This window comes from Enhydra lutris, unplaced genomic scaffold (genome assembly GCF_002288905.1).
Source record: "Enhydra lutris kenyoni isolate GAN:26980312 unplaced genomic scaffold, ASM228890v2 scaffoldscaffold7, whole genome shotgun sequence".
NCBI classification, from domain to species: Eukaryota; Metazoa; Chordata; class Mammalia; order Carnivora; family Mustelidae; genus Enhydra; species Enhydra lutris.
Window position 1 is genome coordinate 23,869,847 of NW_019154091.1, and position 14,615 is coordinate 23,884,461.

The 14,615-nt window shown below is 34.3% G+C and overlaps 1 protein-coding gene across 2 annotated transcripts in view; it reads right to left on the reverse strand.

Annotated features, from left to right (window-relative positions):
* LOC111142108 (neuron navigator 3) overlaps positions 1 to 14,615 on the reverse strand; it is a 387,056-nt gene that overhangs the window by 256,915 nt on the left and 115,526 nt on the right. The gene's annotated exons all lie outside the window — the stretch shown is intronic.

Here is a 14,615-nt window from a genome sequence, read left to right on the forward strand (position 1 = left end):
ATAGGGGGAAGGGGCATGCTGGAAGTGTCCTTTGTTTTGATCTGAGTGTGACTATACAGGTATATACATATTAAAAAATCAATCAGCTATATACTTAAGATTGGAGTACTTTATATATTTTCTATGTTTGTTTTACCTTAATTCCTATTAGAGTACTTTACACTCTTATATGTGTGTTTTACTTCAATTAAAAATAAAAATAAAAAGATCAGCCCCCTGTTTTATCAAAAATAAAGGCATATAAGAATAGAAGTACAGAAACATAATGGGAGACTGTTACAAGTAGTTAAGTGAATGATGATGGTGTTTTAGACCATCATGGTGACATTGAAGTGATCCAGATTCTGGATAGAAGTTGAAGAAATTTAGATGGAAGATATGGCATTAATAAAAGGTGAGGAGTCAAGGATGACCATGATACTATGTAATTCATGCACTTTACATTTTATGCCTGTGGTATTTTATATATACATCTCCACATAGCAGTGATCCAGAGAAATTCATTTTCTATTTTGTGGGCACCATGCTTCTGAGATGGCTCAAGTCATAGTCACATCCATAGCTCATGGATAGTCACTCCCAGGACTTTTACATGCCTACTCTGATGTCATGCACAATTTATTGGGTCTATATGTGGCTTACATTTTATTGGCTCAGTGCACCCACTTTGCTCTCTTTTCCTGTTAAATTTAAGCATGGCTACACGAAATATATAAAAATATTGACTTTGTAACAAAAAACCCCACAAAGTTTCTAAGTTTGAAATCCAAGTTCTAAGTTCTAAACCCAGTCAATAACATCTAGTCAGAACTTTGAAAATCTCTGGGTACACTGAGACTTGAGGCTTTTGTATTCTATGAAAATATCTATAATTATCACAATGTATAAACAAAAAGACATTTTTGCTCAAATTCATATGAAAATGGACTGCTGTGTGTGTTTTCCTTATCAAAGACACAAATTCAATAGAAGTTGGCTCATAGTTTTGGAATTCAGTAGTTTCTATTTGTGTAATAGTATTTTGGAGCACTACAATTTAATTTTGTTTATGTCTTATAAAATCAAATCCTTCAATTATTCATTCATCAAGTATTTATTAAATTTATTTTATGTGTGGAATTATGCTCAGCACACAGATAAAAATTTCAAGACACAGCCATTATCCTATTTTCTAAAGAGCATTGACTCATTTCTAATATTTTCCACACTCTCATGAAAAATGAAAGCGATTTTTCAAAACAGATTTAATGTCTAATCTCATAATTGTACTTTTATCTTGACCCTTATGAACTTGCTAAATACAAGTATATGTACTACTAAATCACAAGTTGGGTTTCAAACAAGGAAAATAAGTGTTTTTATTATCTTCATTTATGAAAACTCAAGACAGTCATCATTGAATTTGTGCTTTCAAAGTTTTTTATACATTCTCAACATACTAATCATAGAAGATTATACTGGAAATATTTGTATTTATTCATCTTATTTTTGAATAAACTATTCCAAAAATTGGAGAATTTTTAATGAGCACAGTTCTTTATTGAACTCATACACTTTAAGCTGCATGTTTTAGGACAGCTAGACTTTTAGTATTTTTACTATAAAACTAGTACAACCTGTTTTGGAAAATGTGACTAGAGGCATCTTTCACGTGTTAATGAAGTTATACCTTGTTCATTCACATGTTTTTTTCACTTTAACTTATGGATACTTAATGAAAACTATATTTAGGTCCTAAATATCTGGTATGATTAATATGAACCTTATAGTTTGTGATTAAATTTAAACCATGGCACCACCACTTTAACAATGAATGATAAATTCATTCGGCAACTACTGACTGTTTATTATATGCAAAGAGCTCTGCTAGATGGTGAAGGGATATAAAAATGAATTATAAAGTCTTTGCCTTTGTGAGCTTGTAAAATAGCTGGAAACAAAAAAGACTGATAAATCACTATCACATAAGGCATAATATGAGAAATTCTAAAAATGAATTATAAACAATACCGCCACAGAGAGAATGGACTTATCAATTTTCACTACACATCTGGGAAAAGCATCAGAGAAGAATCATTAAAACTTGAAGGTTAGTCTGACTTTGATAAGTTAGACAAGTGTCAGAAGGAGGGGTGGGCATGCCTACCAGAGCAACCAACAGCAAAATTGCTCATAAAGATGTTTGAGAATAGATTGTGCCAGTTATGTTTAGAGAGCTGAATTTGGCCTGGAATTGAAAAGGCTTTGTTCCCCTTAAATTCTGAAAACCACTGTAATATAAAAAGTGAAATAATTGTAAACCAGGTAGCAGCTATAATACCTCAAAGTCTGAGTTCTCTCTACGGATACAATGCATCCTGGTTAGAACATGCCTGACATACTAGATTATGTGGTTATGAATCATACATAGAGAATGTCTAAAAGAATATAAACCAAATTTAACTTTTTTTTTTTAATCTCTGGATTGTAGATTCTCTTGTGACTTATGTTATTTTTGATTAAGCACATGTCCTACTTTTTTCATTATAAATGTGCGCTGGTAATATCACCACATAATTTAAATAAATGTGATTTCAACCAAAAAAATAGGTAAAACTGCTCAGTTTGAGTGAACCCCTATTCTATCATAGAATTCAAATAGTAATATAACTTTTAGCCTAAGATTTTAATCAGATATACATTTGTCTGGAGACCTTAAAAAATGCAGAGTATTTTTACATGATTAAAATTTTTGATTTTGGTTTTCTTTCACTCATTCAACAATTAGTTGCTCATTGGACATGTCCATTTTTCTAAAAATACATAGTTCTATAGGACAGTGAGATATTTCCAACGTAGTGCAAGCAATTTTATAGTCAGAGAAGCACGGACTCCTGGAGAAGCATGAAGGAGGGTCTACACCGGACTAGAGGTCAAGTAACTAGGAAATAATAAAGTTGTTAGTAACTAAGACTTATCTAACATAGTTACAAAGATATTTTCATCTGAGGTTGCCATTACTATACCTTTTTATAATGAAGAAGATGTTGATCAGAGAATTAAATTGACATGCTCAAAGTCACACAGAGCAAATATATCAAAACCAGAGTGCATGTTATTAACCCCCACATTTTTCTCTTTAAAAGGAAGCTTGAGCTAGTCCCTGAAAGGTTACGAAATAAGAGGATGTGGCATGAGGTGAATCCAGGGAAGGAGCACTATGTGAACTGGAGATGGTTGAGAAACATCCCAAGTTAAGGGACCAGCCAAGAATTCAGAATGCTGAGGGTGAACTTCACCTGAATCTTTCTTCACGCCTTCATTGTTTACCAATGTGAAAAAAGGCTACTCCAAAAGGTGAAACCTTCAATCAGTTTCAAGATCCAAAGTGGGAAGTGAGATCACCAGAAGGGATGCTAGGAACAAGAATCTTGAAGTTTGGAGAATCTAGTGGCAGGAGACAAGAAGACAGAATCTATCCCATAGAGGCTGGCTGGGGAACATCCTTCAGGCCCTGGTAGGAGTCTGGGCTTGATCTCAAAGCCCAGGTAGCTAATGGTGTATTTTATGCAAAAGAAGAAATGGTCAGTGATGCTTGGAAGACATCTCTTTTATATAATCACAGAGTTCATACACAGATTTATCGATAGTCTTAAAGTTTCACACATCGATTTCTACTCATACTATCTGCAGTGCTCTCTGACTTTTCAAAATTATACTTTAATGTATTTGTTTAACAAAGCCATTCCTAACACATTACCTTCACAAGATAGTAGGTGAACAAGCTGCATTTGGAAAAACCCTATACTACGTGTCAAGAATGGAAGCAGGGAGAATGGTTGGGAAGCTACTTTTCCCTCTACTTCTAAACAACCTAGCACAGGGAGTTCATGCAGAGTTTTAAGCCCAAATGCAAAATTTTTTTCATCTTCACCATCATCTCTGGTAAATTTTTATATAATTTTTCTTCATAACATACTTTTTATAAACTTACACAATTAAGTAGCAGAGCCAGACTTCAAATTCAACCTTGTCAGTCTCCAGTGAGCTTGCTCTCTCCACCACACTAAGCTTCCTACCATTGTAATTTAGACATTCTGACAGACATTTTGAGCCTCTGAATCAAGCTTTCTGCATGATTGAAAAGCAGCTCTGATACAGTACTTAGCCAAAATAGGGGCTCAATAAATATTTGGCTGAGTGTAAAGGCAAAACTGTATAGTGGGAAGGTAAAGACAGAAATAGTATACAAGATCTACTTGTTCTATACACACTCTCTAAGTTCAAGATTAAATTCTTCCAAATTAAATCTCAAATATCCAATGCACTTTTAACCCTGGCTTATTAACATATAGAATGACTGATGTGGCCACAAGCCAAAGAATATTGGCAGTCGCCAGAAGCTACAACAGGCAAGGAATGAATTTCTCCCAGGGTCTCTGAAGGGAGCGCAGAACTGAGAATACTTTTTTTTTTTTTTTTAATTTTTTTTTTTTTAAAGATTGTTTTTTATTATTTATTTGTCAGAGAGAGAGGGAGAGAAAGCGAGCACAGGCAGACAGAAAGGCAGGCAGAGGCAGAGGGAGAAGCAGGCTCCCCGCCGAGCAAGGAGCCCGATGTGGGACTCGATCCCAGGACGCTAGGAGCATGACCCGAGCCGAAGGCAGCTGCTCAACCAACTGAGCCACCCAGGCGTCCCGAACTGAGAATACTTTTGATTTTGGTCCTGTGGCACTGATTTCAGACTTCTGGCCTCTGGAACTGTGCAAATTTAAATTTCTTTTGTTTTAAGCCCCCAATTGTTTGGTAATTTGCAACACCAACCACAGGTAATGAATATAATTATCTAATCAAAAAGCAGTAGATAACACAAGTTTAACAAGACAGAGTTAGCTGGGATCTGTGAGCATGCAGATTTCCAGAACTTGTGCTCTGGATTTTGATTTGTTAAGCCTTTGGGGAGGGGATAAGACATGCAATTTAATGTCATTGTTATACTAAGCCACGTATTTTCCTTTTCCGTCTCAAGTTACTTTGTGTTGTGGGATAGGGAGAGGAGGGAGACAGTAATTTTGTTTCACTTTGCCATTTGTTTTTGTGCTGAATTGGTCTGTGGTTAGTTGCAAGGAGTTACTTTATTAATTAAGCAGTAGAGTATAATAATTGAAAGTTTTGCAGACAAGTAAAATGGGGTTTACCTCCTACTTATGTAATTTATACAATGTAAGACATTGAGAAAGTTTTTATTCCCCTGAAGCCTCAGCTTCCTTATCTATGAAATAGGATTAATAATATTTTCCACATAATATATGAGGATTAAAGGTGTTTATACTAGGCATGTGTGTATATGTATGTGTTTATACTTATGCATATGTAGATATATCTAATATATATGATACTAGAAATGCTTTATATAAACACATCTATGCTGTAACAGAATCTATGTGTGTATGTTTAAATAGATGGATATATACAATAGAGATAGATGTTTGTGTGTATATATATACATATGTAAGTATGGATATAGATATAGATATGGAAAGTCATTAGTATTTTATCAGATAAAAGTTATTTTTGTTTAAATTCTACTATTCTATTTTAACTGACTTGGTAATTAGAGAATAATGAACATTGTTTAATATTTTTTGTGAATTATAGATATTTAACCTTAATAAGCTATAATTACTAATATAATATATTATCAATATTAAATTATAAAAAATTACATCAATATTCATTGACTTGAAGATATACTCTTTGGGTTTTAATGAATTCCTGCTTTTCAGTTTGTTTCAGAGAATAAGACAAAGAATCTTACTCTTTTACTATGAAGTTATAAATTTGGCCTGAACTTAAATAACGTTTATTTATATAGAGGACTAAAGTTACATATTTGCCAATTTGCTATTTTGTGATGAAATTATTTTGGCAAATGCAAATTTCATCACAAAATCTATACACTATTATTTATCTCACACACCCACACCCTGCCCAATCTAACCAAAGTTTATATCCATAGATAGGAAAAAACAGTATATAGTATTTTTAAAAAATAATATATATTGCATGGGTGGGAGAAGGAAGGGAGAGGAACCAAAATATCAAAGAAGAAGGAAGTAGGGGGGCATCTGGGTGGTTCAGTCGGTTAAGCATCTGCCTTCAGCTCAGGTCATGATCTCAGAGTCCTGGGATGGAATCCCAAATTGGGGAAATCCCTGCTCAGTGGGGAATCTTCTCCCTCTCCCTCTGCCCCTCCCCCTCGCTCTTGTTTTGTCTCTCTTTCTGTCTCTCTCTCAAATAAATAAAATTTTTTTTCTTTTTCTTTTTTTTTCTTTAAAGATTTTATTTATTTATTGGACACGCAGAGAGAGAGATCACAAGTAGGCAGAGAAGCAGGCAGAGAGAGAGGGGGAAGCAGGCTCCCCGCTGAGCAGAGAGCCTCATGAGGAGCTCGATCCCAGGACCCTGAGATCATGACCTGAACCGAAGGCAGAGGCTTAACCCACTAAGCCACCCAGGCACCCCTCAAATAAATAAAATCTTAAAAAAAAAAAAAAAAGGAAGATGAAGAAGAAGGAAGTGGGAGAGAGGAGTAAGAAGAGGAGGGGGGGGGAGAGGAGAGGGAGGTAGAAGAGAGGGTAAAAATCCAGAGACTTGACTTCTTTTGTCAAGCTTATTTATTAATAAGTTTAAAAGCAACTTGGTCTAGACTCAAAGAGACATGAGAACCAATACTGGTTCTTCCTGAACCTGTTCAGTGAGACCCTGTTCCTTTGTAGGTTTGCTGTGATGCTAAATGAAAAATGCAAGCAAATCATTCAGCACAACACCAGACATACATGGCTGACATTCAATCATTAAAGTGGTTAAATAAGTGAAGCTGATATTGTTGAGTGCTCTACAATTTGGTTTCTATGATATGATTTCAAAATATTTTTTGTTACATTTGAAACACGGCTAATATAAATCAATATGATTTTTCAAGGGTATTTCATGAATTTTTATCTGAATCTACTTGGATGAGTCAGTTTGACTCAATTTATATTAAAATCATTTAAATATAATGTCATAAAGTAACTAGCTTGGACATTTCTACTGATTTTTCAAATAATTTATCTCATCCAAGATAAACTTTTCAAGTGATTATACTGAGATCAAATGAACAAGACTCTCCTATTTCATTTCCTTTTTCTCTTTTTATAGAAGTAATTTGTGCATTATTTGTCATAAGTTTTTAAACTAAGAATGTCTTAGTTCCTATTTAAAATGGCCTCATATCTTAGTATATTATCTGCCAAATTACAGTTTTTCAAAATTGTTCTGTTATATATTTTATCACTGAGTGTTATATGTGGTCATTTTCTATGAAATTTCAAAAAAGAGACTGAAAAATATGGAACAGTAAGCCCTTTTAAAAGAGATTAAGTTATTGAAGGTAATAAAAACTACATTTATGAAAGGATTATTACAAAATATACTTTGTAATAATAGGTATGATTGCACTTTGTGTTTACTGGGATATGACCTAGTGGTGGGAAACAATTTACAGCAATTAAGTTAAAAATATCAGGATGGGGCGCCTGGATGGCTCAGTCAGCTTAGCATCCAACTCTTAATTTTGGCTCAGCTTGTGATCCCAGGGTCCTGAGATCAGCCCTTTGAGGAGCCTTGACCTGGGCCTCAGTGCTCAGTGGGGAGTCTGCTAGAGATTCTCTCCCTCCCTCTTCTCTTCCCCTCTGCTCCTGCTCCCCCTTCCTCTCTCTTTCTCTCTAAAATAAATAAATAAAATTTTAAAAAATGGATAAAGAAATGTTTAAGAAATCCAATATATAGTTGGAATATTAACTATGGCTCACAATGGTTACTAGACATGCATATATAAAACTTACTATTTTTCCTCAAATAAAAGAAAAAATATACATATTCTCTCCAAAAAGAAAAAAGAAAAAAATTACACAGATTCTGAATCTAATTCAAAACTAGTTACTTCCTTTCAATGTCTATCTGTCCTAATAATGGCATGAACCAATATAAATATTGATACTCATGAACACATTTAAACTATTTATTCTGTAAGTTAAAGTAATGTAGAAAAACATTCTTGTATTTTCAACATTTATTTAATATCTTAATGGTAAACCAGACAACTCCAATAAAAATATGATTCCCATGATACTTTTGTTTTTCTTTGTAAATTAGACTTAATACATTTTAAGAAATATCTTATTCTACTGACTATAAAGATACTTTTATAAAGCTATAGAGAGTGAAAACCCAAACATATCTTAAGATAAAATAATGAACAGAAACCATGGTCATTGGTGTTTTGTTAAATCAATCTAGCAAGTCAGAGTTCCATTGGTCTAATTTCCTCAATGCAGAAATAAGCAGAGATGGAGCATTCACTGAATGGGTCACATAGTCTGAATTAGAATTGGAATTAGAATTCCAGTGACCGGGGTGCCTGGGTGGCTCAGAGGGTTAAAGCCTCTGCCTTTGGCTCAGATCATGATCCCAGGGTCCTGGGATTGAGCCCCACATCGGGTCTCTGCTCAGCAGGGAGCCTGCTTTCTCTCTCTCTCTCTCTCTGCCTGCCTCTCTGCCTACTTGTGATCTCTGTCAAATAAATAAATAAAATCTTTAAAAAAAAAAAAAAAGAATTCCAGTGATCATTGTCCTTCCAACTTAACATACTTCTTTTAATGTTTCCATATCATTTCAATTATTTTATTTGAACTTTTTTAGTAATACAGAGCAACTTCTAGAGACAAATTCAGTTTTAAAAATCATTAAGGTGATATTCTAATAACTTAAGTATAAATGGCAAATTTATACTTAAGATATATTAGAATATCGCTTTATGCTTATTATTCCAGATAATAAGCTTTTATTATGTTTAGTATAGTAGTGTATGCTTATTATTCCAAAGTTTGAACTCATATGAAAATAATGAAATTATGATGAAAACTACAAAGTAGAAATTTCTATTTAGCCATTTCATTAGAGATCAGAGCTATATTTGTAGTAAAGCATTCGTCTTCATTAAGCTATCTTTTTCTAGCCATTCCAGAAGACGAACAGTTTCAAAAATGGCAGGGGATCATGTGAATGGACTAACTTAGCAATATTCCACTCCTCTGAGTCATAATGCTAGAATCCTGCAGTGTGCCATTTATAAGATTTTATTAAACCTTTAAGAGCATTCCAATATTTTATCTCTTCCCTATTTGGTCAGAAACCTCATCTTCCCATCTTACTTAAATAGATCCTTTAAAAGAGAAGCAATTACAAGCAGTAGCTAAAAGAATTAAAACTTTAAAGGACAGAATACTAATAAAAGCATAAAATACTTTTACTAGGAAGAACAGTTTCACTGTACAGATAAGCATAAAATTATTGAAATGGAATGAAAATATCTATAAACTCCATAATTGTATTATTCTGGAAGTCACAATCCCGTGGGACTTGGAAATGGAGAATTAAACCAAATTTTCTACCTTCAAGGAATAAAAAAGGGTAAGAGGCATAAGATTTCCCCAAATCCTCTTATCAGCAAATTTTAAACAACGTGATATGTTGGAAAGTAAGACTGAAAGTTGTGGCTGAAACATAACTGAGCTATTACAGTGAGGTCACGGAAGGAGCCAGTAAGAAGGAAGGACGAGTTGTGAACCCCATTTGTTAGATCCTCAGCTCTACGGTATGATCAAAATCTTGGTTTACTTCACATCATCAAATTTCCTAATCCCTCTATGCATTTGTGAAGCTCCTTCAATGTAATGGTCTATTTTAAAATAAAGGAAAATTTGTCTTCCCAACAACTTTTCCCCTACATGTCTTACATTTTTGTCTAAGAACCTAGCACTTGTACCTCTGCATTTCAAATACATGTTGGGCATTTTTCTGCTATTTTTAATCTACTGGGCATTCTGGACATTCCTAGTATTTATAGTTTACTAATTTATTTCCTTGTGTAATCTCACCAAAGTGTGGCATGCTGCATATATTTTGAATTCTGATACCACCCACCTAGAAATTACTCAACAGGTGCGACCCATATCAGTAACTTCAACTCTGGATAAGGTTAAATATAGTGTTGAATAAGCTCCTTTAAACTGAGTTCCGTTTTTTAGGATGAGTTTAGTCTCAAGTTTATTAAGAAACATAACCATGACTTTGAGACTTAGAATGAACGTGAATCAAATCTCTCAATAATTATGCTAATAAATTGGTACAAGGCAAGTTCATATTTCTCTTAAATATGTGTTCATTAGCCTATGTAACTCGAAAGGTTTATTGTTAAATTTTTTTCACCTATTTCGAGATATAATTGAATTTTTCTTTATATTATAAGGTAATATAGAGAATCCCATAAAAAAGCATATTATTATTCTCTAGGACTTTGAAGTTATCTTATTGATGAATTCCTTCAATTTCTGTTTAATCCATTTTCAGATATCCACACTTCACACAATCATATCCCATTGTATCAACAAAGGAAAATGTATCCCTTCTTTTCCAATCTTCTACACAGACTTCAAATCTCTTCCTTTGCCATTTCCTTTAGGATTTAGCATCATCTCTTGTCTCCCCAATCCCTGGGTCCTCCTCTCTCCTTGCTCCTTCCTCTTTCTCTACCAACTTCCCTCCTTCCCAAAACTCCCTTCACTCTTCCTTCCTCTCAAACAAACAAATATATATATTTGTACATATATATATACATATGTGAGTGCGTGTGTATACATATATAATTTTTCTCTTCAATAGGAAAACTCCTAGAAAGATTATTCAAGGCTCAGTGGATAGGTCTACCTCTATTACTTTTTAATACATGGTTACCCTATAGAAGACATTTGCATAAAGGTCATTAATGTCTGTCCAATTGCTAGAACCAACTTCTTCGTTCCAACACACAAACTAGTTGGCTAAGTAGCATTTGACAATATCTGCCACTTTCTCCTCATCTTACTTTGCCCCATCTCCCTGGGTTAGTCCAAATACTCCAGTTTAAGTTACCATAGCTACCCTAAGGATCCACAAACCACATCTGTGGATCCACCCTCTTAAAGATGGGCTCATTCTCTCAGCAATCTTTCCTTTTCTTGACTCTACACCTTTGCTCATCACATATATATTGGTATTCCCCAATGTGAGAACCTCAAATTTCTTCCCTCCTGATTTTATACAGGCCTTCTGTTGAGATCTCATCCTTTTTCATGGCTTCAGTCATTACCTGTGTACCAGGTATATTCTAATACCTTGCTTGTCACCCCTAGGAACACACACCTAATTGCCTGAAGTCACCTTTCTGCTTGATGTCCCAGTGGATAGATCAAAGTCTACTTTCAAAATTTGAATTTGTCATCCTCCCCTTTCTACCTTTAGTTGTGTTCTCCCTCTATAGTAATCATGTCTAACAAAACTTATCAGGCCATATATGTGGGATCATTTTATACTTCCTATATTCTTCACCTCCCACATCCAAATGGAGACTAAAACACATACTCTACAATTCCCAGAAAGCACCTAGGGTGATCTGTTTTTAAATATTAACATCAGATCATGCTTCGGCCCAGCTCTAAAAGTCTTCCAAATGCTCCCCAACCAACTTAGAATAACATACAAACTCCTTACTTTGGCCCTAGATGATCAGGCTTCCATCATTCCATCCAAACACCTCACTGTCCTCAAACCACAGCAGTCTTCTATCTGTTGCAGGTATGCACCAAGCTCACTCCCTTCGTAGTACTTTTTGTTTTTGCTTCTGCAACATTGTTGGTATTATTTATTTCAATATTTGTCCCTCTGATCTCAAATATCCCTACATCTTGTCCCTCAGGTGCTCAGCAAATATTGGCTCAGTATGGATTACCTGGTTGTTATTCATCAGAATATTTATCAATGTATTATGGATCCATGCCACGAGAGAACTTATATTCTTAAAGGCTTAGAACAGTCCAATAAAGATTATCAAATTTGAAATTTAAAAACAAAGACAATTTGTGACTAGAAACGGTAGCACACCTAGTTTTACCTTACCTTTTGTTATTAAACACAAACAGCAAGCAAAGATCACAGAAGATGAGAAATAGAAAAGGGCGTAGTGAAAGGAGTTCTGTGAGTAAGGACAGAACTCACCGTTTTGGTTGTTAAACAATATAGAAGCAGGCAACATCCTGTTTGGAATAGATATATCAAATTCATAAGCCTAGCCATGCTTTCTCATGCTCTTTCCTCTACTTCCTCATCTCAGTTAAAACCTGGAATTTTTTTTTTAATTTTATTTTTTTTTCAGCATAACAGTATTCCTTGTTTTTGCACCACACCCAGTGCTCCATGCAATCTGTGCCCTCTCTATTACCCACCACCTGGTTCCCCCAACCTCCCACCCCCCGCTGCTTCAAACCCCTCAGATTGTTTTTCAGAGTCCATAGTCTCTCATGATTCACCTCCCCTTCCAATTTCCTCCAACTCCCTTCTCTCTAACTCCCCTTGTCCTCCATGCTATTTGTTTTTATTCATTAATAATATAGTACCAATGCCAGTTCTTAAGAACAGAGGCAAAAATAATTCAACCAAAAAAGCTACATTTTTGTCATATGTATTATTCTGAATAAACACATGGAGGGCATGCCAATTTCAGATTCAAAATTCAACCACATCAGAAAAAAATGAGTTTGTTTGTTTTTTTTAATGTAAAAAATGAGAGGATACAAGTCACTCTCTACTCAAAATTCAATGAGATTCTGACTAATACTATGTGGCTAGAAAAACTACCTTTTTCACAGCATTTACATTTCTTAGGCTTTGGTTTTTATGTGTTTTATTTTTTCAAATCAAAAGCAGAAATATTAACATAACACAAACACTAGATGTTATTTGACATTTGGGAGCTAATAAGGAGTAGGATGCAATAAAAAATTAACATAGCCTAATACTTATGAGAATATTTTCACAGATTTACAGATCTTTGGGACAGATGTTTCAGATAAATATCTAGGAACTAAAGTCCTATCCATAGTTATGAGTTTTGGAGATGCTCTTTCCCCACCCCAGCCGCCTTCTGTCATGGTTGTTTACTGGACTCTCTGTAATCAGAATCAAATTGGAATGACAGCACAGAAGATGTGTTTTAGTATCTAGAACTTCTTTACAATTGAAATAATGAAAGAAAAACCCAGTGTTGAGTTTAAGAAACATAATATATGATACTCAGGGACTACAGAGCTCTTTAAGCTAAAGTCCTAAAAATCTTTAAGCAGGTGTTAATTCATGAATGCATCCTAATAGAGTTTGTAACAGCACTATTATGTATTTCCATATCAGTTTAGGTAGTAAAGAATGTCCATGGTTATATGTCATTATCATATCCTAATTAAGGCTCATTATACAGATGAGAAAGCTGAGACTCAGAGAGGTTACATCTCTTTTACAGTATCACACAGTGATTATTTTAGGAGGGTCTGAAGGTGTTACAATTACTTTCAGTAAAACTATAATTAATTTCCAGAGAGTCACAAATGCACCCAGAATAATTAGATCAGGAATTTCCTTAAAGCTGAAGTATTTTACAGAAAATTGTTTTTTATGGCGATTTTTTTCATAAGTTACACAGAATTTATGACATTGTAGTAGTTTCTTAGAGCATTTATTAATCACACACAGACACCAGATGTGCTAGTTAGTCACTCTTCAAGAATACATTCCTTTTATTATTTTGGATTTCAGTATTCTGACCTTAAGAAAAGTAAGTCAGCACACCAAAAGAGTTCACTTTTCTTTTCTTTTTTTTTTTTTACTCTTCCAATCTCTGACAATTAAGAACATTCATCAATTCGCTTAAAATGCCTATTTGGTGCTAAAAAGAGTCTTGAAGGAAGCCTCATCTTATGGATTTTGGATATCACTCCTGATTATATCCACTGATATAATTTTAATGAAGGCATTCGTACTTCAGGTTTTCCTATAAAATTAAGTTGTGGCTATTTAATTTAGAGAGCAGTGAGTTTTTCTCTTAGCATTTTATCCATCTATTTTTTTTTTAATTACAAAATTTTAAGCTTTACCATTTGGTAAAGATAAAAAGAGGGCTGGGGAAGACACACACCTCTAGATCAACAGCTTTCTGGAAAATGCTATGAATCATATCTCATGATCAGTCACTCCTCAGAAAACTTCCAGCAGCATGCCTTTGGAGCTATTTCCAAAAGTGCTTAAGAGTCCATGTGTTAACACAGGACTCTGTTATGAACAAAGAAAATACCATTTATATATATTTTAAGATGCACATGGCAAGTTCTGTTCTTCAAACCAGTTGTTCAGACAAAAAGGCTCCACTTAAAATTGGAAATGGGATTCACTGCCAGCAAAACCAGAGTTAAATTATTCAGATACCAGAACAACAACAAAAAGTCAAGATCTGAGAAAACACCTGGAGATAAGTTATTCAGGAGTTACACATATTCAACTGTGCTGATGCTATCTATCACTTGTTCATAAATTGCATCCAAAGAAATACATATGACAGAATGTGATCAAATGATTTCTTAAGCAGGAAGGCATGCCAAAGAAATTTCTAGTCCATTTATAAAGGTAGTTTAACCGGAAGTGAAGATGAGCATTATATTTTAGAATAA